Here is a 6,006-nt window from a genome sequence, read left to right as displayed (position 1 = left end):
GACCGTCGCTGGATTCTGCAAACTAAGATCTAGCGCTCTCCGGAGGCTATTGGGGGGGAATGGAACTACCCCTCCCACCACGCGCCGAGGTAGGAGCCCCGGAGTGCTCTCGACCCGCGCCCACCATCTGTCAACACCTGGAATGACAAAGAGTAAACGAAATTAGTACAACATAAAAAAATGAATACCTGACATGAATAATAATATGTATATAAATTCATTTTAGAGGAATAAATGCTAAGTATAGCTCATTTTAGAGCTATCCTAGGTTAAAGTCATTTTTGAGCTAATTAAGGTTGTTATGTCATTTTTGAGCTAGCTAAGCATACAAATTCATTTTGGAGGAATAAATGCTAAGTATAGCTCATTTTAGAGCTAGCTAGGTTAAAACTTGAACTAATTAATAATATATATGTATATAATAATAATGGAATACCTGACATGAACTATAATATTAATCTTCATCGTCATCATTAATAAATGCATCATCATCGTCTATATATGCTTCGGGGTCAATAAATGCATCATCCTCATCACTATCAGTAATGACGTGCTCATCATCATCATCATCAATAAATTCATCAACATCTGGAAGGCCACCTGCATGTAATCGGTCAAGCATTGACATGTCATCCGTAGCAGTAACCTCTTCTTGTTCCGGCTCTTCTTGTTCCTGCTCAGGCTCGGATTCACTGCCGCTGTGTACTTGAATGTTATGAGGTGAGCGGTTCTTGAATTTTTTTCGGAAAGACGTGTTTCTTGGAACAATTCTCCTTCATATGTGTCTGGATTAATGTGAGGTTCATAATCCTCTTCATTGGGGGGAGGTGGTCTAACACGTGGCGGCACTTCATAAACGACATCCCAACCTTCGAGATTTGGATCACTTTGGCAGGCCCACGGTAGATAGAAAACTTGGGTTGCCTGTTGAGCCGTAATATAGACATCGGGAACATCCAAATGGGTGCTTTGTTTGATTTCGACTAGCCCTAGATGTTCATGAGTCCTTCTAGTCTCTTTCGGTTGGAACCAATGACATTTGAAGACTACGGTGTTTGGTGGGTTTGCACCATAGAATAGAAGTCCATAAATTGCTTCAACTCTTCCATAATACTCGGTATCTCCTTCGCCGATAGCAGAGACACAACAATTTGTAGACTTTCGGTCGGCCATAGATAGCTCTTTGCCATAGGTACGAAAGCGATACCCATTGATGTCGTATTTGTCAAATGAATGGACCTTATAGTCAAAACCATTAGCGACTTGTCTCAATTCGGCGTCCATAGACTCTGAACTAGCCTACAAGTTTAATACGAAAGGATTGTTGCATTAGCCAGAAATTAGAAGAAGAAATGAAATGGTCTAATGGAAATTACCGTTTGTTTGAACAAAGAGATGAAACCAGGATAGCCGCCTCCATGCATTGCCAGAAGCTCATACTCTTCGACGGAATCCTTTTGGATAACCACTCCATACGAGAATTTGGCGACGTATCGACTGTATCAAATATCCAGAAATAAGAGCAGTTCAAATGAAGTAGAGGTTGCGAAACAATGTACCGAGAACTTACTCGATGTACGGCCGCACTTCTGTTAGATTGTTCAAGATATACAACGTAATGGTCCGCCATTCGTCGTTATCCAACAATAAGGGAGTATAAGCACCGGCTGGTGCGAGCTTCCCTTTGAATAGGCTGAGGTTGGATCCACCCTTTTTAGGGTCGCCAACATTGTATCGAGGCTTCGGATTATGCAAATGACGATTTTTGGCTTTGTAGTGTGCTGTCATGAAGTTTGCCGCCTCCTCAGTAATGAATGCCTCGGCCATCGATGCTTCAATTCGACGTTTATTTTTACATTTTGCTCGAAGCGTCTTCTGCATCCTCTCAGTTGCGTAGCACCAACGATTCTGCACAGGCCCCCCCAATCGTGCCTTAGTCGGGAGATGCAAAATCAAATGCTGCATTGGATTAAAGAAGCCAGGTGGAAAGATCTTCTCCAACTTGCAGATCAACTCCGGCGCCAACTCTTCCATTTCTTCTAGCAAGCCAGGCGATAATTCTTTCGCACATAGAACACGGAAGAAATAGCTCAGCTCTGCCAGTACTAGCCATTCATCCTCAGGGATAAAGCCACGCAACATCACCGGCATTACCCGCTCAAGCCATATGTGCCAATCATGACTCTTGAGACCAAATATTTTCAATTTTTCAAGGCTCGCTCCCCTCTTTAGATTCGATGCATACCCATCCGGGAACATCAACTCCTTTTTCACCCACAGGAGTATTTCCCTCATAACCGGCCTTCCAAGATTGAACCATGCCTTTGGCTTCGCCCAGTTCTTCTTTCCTTTTGGTTGTTTCATGTTTTGTAGCGGTCTATCACATAGATCCTCCTGATCGACTCTGGCCTTAAGATTATCCTTCGTTTTCCCCTCTATGCCGAACAATGTACCAAAGAGGGCCTCGCCGACATTCTTTTCAGTGTGCATCACGTCCATGTTGTGTGGGAAAAGGAGGTCTTTGAAGTACGGCAGATCCCACAAGCATATCTTGTGGGTCTAGGCATGTTCCGTATTATACCCCTTGAAATACCCTGGACGCTCTGGATCTGGCTCGAGAGCGTTTAACTGATCCAGGGTCTGTTGGCCTGTCAATGCAGGTGGTGCAGAGTTTTTGACATCTCTACCTTTGATGAAGTTCTTCTTGTCTTTTCTGAACTTATGGTGAGGATCCAGGAACTGTCTATGCATGTCGAAGCAAGAAAACTTGCCACCCGCCTGCAGCCGACGAAACTCAAGAGCTGCCTTGCATGTGGGGCACGGGAACCTTCCATGCACACACCAGCCAACGAATAGCGCATACGCCGGCAAGTCATGCATCGAGTACATGTACCACACATGCATTAGGAAGTTTTTTTTGTAGCGGCGTCGTATGTCTTGATCCCATTATCCCAAGCTTCTTGCTGTTCATCCTTAAGCGGCTGCATGTACACATTCATATTCTTCCCCGGATAGTTGGGCCCCGGAATTATCAACGTCAGGAAAATGTTCTTTCTTTGCATAATCTGTCCGGGAGGGAGATTGAGTGGAATGACAAATACAGGCCAACAATTGTATTGGGCTGCCATCATACCAAACACATTGAACCCATCTGTGCTGACAGCTACTCGAGGATTCCTTGGATCTGCCGCTTTTTCATCATGCAATGCATCGAAGTGTTTCCATGCAGCACCATTCGATGTGTGTACCATCATCAGATTCCCATCTGCATCCCGTTCAGTTCTTTTGCCCAATTTGTGCCATGTCATCTATCTGGCCGTCTCTTTGACCATGAATAGACGTTGAAGTCTTGGTATGATTGGCATATACCGAAGAACGTTAATGGGGATTTTGGTCTGACTCTTCTCACCCATACCGTTGTCTACCTCAACATACCTGGAAGACTTGCAAATGGGACAATAGTTCAAGTCCGCATACTGGAGCCTAAATAAGGCACATCCATTCTCACAGGCATCTATCTTCTCATAGGGCATCTTAAGTACACGGAGGATTTTGTCCGACTGGTACAGGTTTGCAGGCATTATATGGCCTTTGGGTAGAAAGCATCCAAATAGTGTCACTATCGCGTCATAGCATTCTCTGCCCAAGTTGAATTGAGCCTTCAGAGCCCTTACTTGTGCGATGGCATCCAGCTGACAAAGCTCGGTGTGCTCATGGAGAGGACGCTTCGAAGACTCCAACATATCATTGAAGGCCTTTGCAGATTCCTCCATCTCATCGTCCGAATCCCGAGCATCATCAAAGTCTTGCACCATGTCTTCCATCCCGGTACCATGCTCGTCGGTGCGACGACGGCCCTCCTCAGCTCTGGAACATTGGGCAGACTCACCATGAAATGTCCACATCGTATAACCGGGCATAAAACCCCACTTCTGCAGGTGTTTGATCATTTCAAACTCTGACATCTTACGATAGTTGTCGCACTCAAAACAGGGGCACCAGGTTGTTTTCTGTCCATTTGCAAATGCGGCTCTGATAAACCCCTTGGTTTTTGTCATCCATTCAGGGGTCATGTCTTTCTGACTAGGGTGACCGGTGTACATCCACGCACGATCACTCATCTTGCCTAGCTACTGGACACACAAGAAATACATACATAACTCAGCAAACCATATTCATCAGTTAATAGAGTTTCTCAATTTTATTACGTCCATGCAACCTAGACGCTAATAGGTAAAGATAGGTCCTAATCCCACTCGAGTATGTGTAGATTGAGTTCGTTTTCCCATGCTCTGCTCCGGATCCGACACAAAATTTTGGCAGCACCTCCCTGCTGTTCTCCTGATACACATCTCGGCAATAAGCAGAGAGGATGTGTACCCAGAGAACAACAGAGAGGCACTGACAAAATTTTGCATCGGATCCGGAGTAGAGCATATGGGAAAACGAACCCAATGTACACATACTCGGGTTGTCCATGGATAACGTTGGACAATTTGAAAGAATTATGGTTATAAATATGCAAATGAATGCATATTTATAGATGTAACCCTTTCGAACGGTAGACGCATAGTGGTCACGCATACTGATGATTGAATACACCTATAGCTAGCAAGTTTCATCGACATGAAGACCAGAACAAAGCAAATGAAGGGGGAGAGGAGGAGATGTCATTTGTGCTCACCCACGAACGCAAGGGCGGAGCTCGTTGAACGCACGGGGAGGTCGTTGAACACCAGACCCTCACAACGATGAAACAACTGCACATTTAAATCCACCCGATCAACGCAAATATATATGATGTTTTTCATAACAAAATTGGAAAATATATGACCTAACTCATAATTCACAAATAAATAAGGAGTGTCTATTTAGTACTTGATTGTTTTCCAATTCGGTATCATTCACATTTCCTGACAAATAAATAGAGGACACTTGTATGTCCAAAAAAAACCACCCCGGCGAAACACCAGCCAAACACCTAGGTAGTTTTGGTAAAACTGAGAAAAACCATGGTTTAAAGAAACTGTAGTATTCATTGTGTACACATCTGAATATAGTGGTTTTCAATTACCATGGTTCTCTAGAAACTTTGTTGCCAAACTAAGCCTTAGGCCCCGTTTGTTAGCTTAGTATTTTTAAAGTATTCTAAGAATACTGCAGTTTTTCAGATTACCATAGTTTTAATTACAATGAGGTGTTTGGCTACCACTAGAAACTATGTTTTTAATACTGCATTATTTGCAAAACCATGGTATTATCTCTGTATAAAAAAAGAACCCTGAACCTCTTTTTTTATGAGAATACTATGTTTGGTAGCAAAGTATTAAAAAACTGAAGTATTGAAAACCACAATATTTTTGTCAGTGGGTACCAGATACCACAGTTTTGACATACCAAAGTATGTTGAAGTATTGAGATTACTGTGACATGTTTGGTTGTGGCTGTAAAACACAATATTGATGCGTTCAAACACTTAGGCTGTGTTTGATAGCAAACTATCCCAAAAACCTTTGTATCAAAAAACTACAGTAATTTAGCCTGCAGGTATGAAATACCACGGTTTTAACATAACAGAATATTTTGTAGTATTGATAATACAGCCAACCTGTTTGGCTATCCCGTTTTCAGCGACTCAAAATTAGCTAGGTAAAACCATTAGCAGCTGCAAACACATGTGTGCTTTCCTAGTTAGCTAGCCATTTTATGCAACTATTCGGCCATGCACCAAGAACGGACACGCACATGGTGTAGAAGACACATATTCTAGCAGTGCAAGCACACGCCTGCTGGCCGGAGCTGATCAACATGCTCAGCTAGCTAACATACGGGCCATCCCATCAGGAGCCCGGAGGAAGAAACAACTAGCTCATATGTCCCTCTCACTCCTTCCCGCCGGCTGAGACGAGCTGAGCCACCGTTCCATGCACTCGCAGCCCCACCCCATACTAAAAGTACCAGGTGTAGTTTGTTGTGGTATAGTTTGAACAAGGATACCTGAATCTT

Source organism: Triticum dicoccoides, chromosome 4B, assembly GCF_002162155.2.
Source record: "Triticum dicoccoides isolate Atlit2015 ecotype Zavitan chromosome 4B, WEW_v2.0, whole genome shotgun sequence".
Lineage (NCBI taxonomy): Eukaryota > Viridiplantae > Streptophyta > Magnoliopsida > Poales > Poaceae > Triticum > Triticum dicoccoides.
This window is presented reverse-complemented; position numbering follows the sequence as displayed.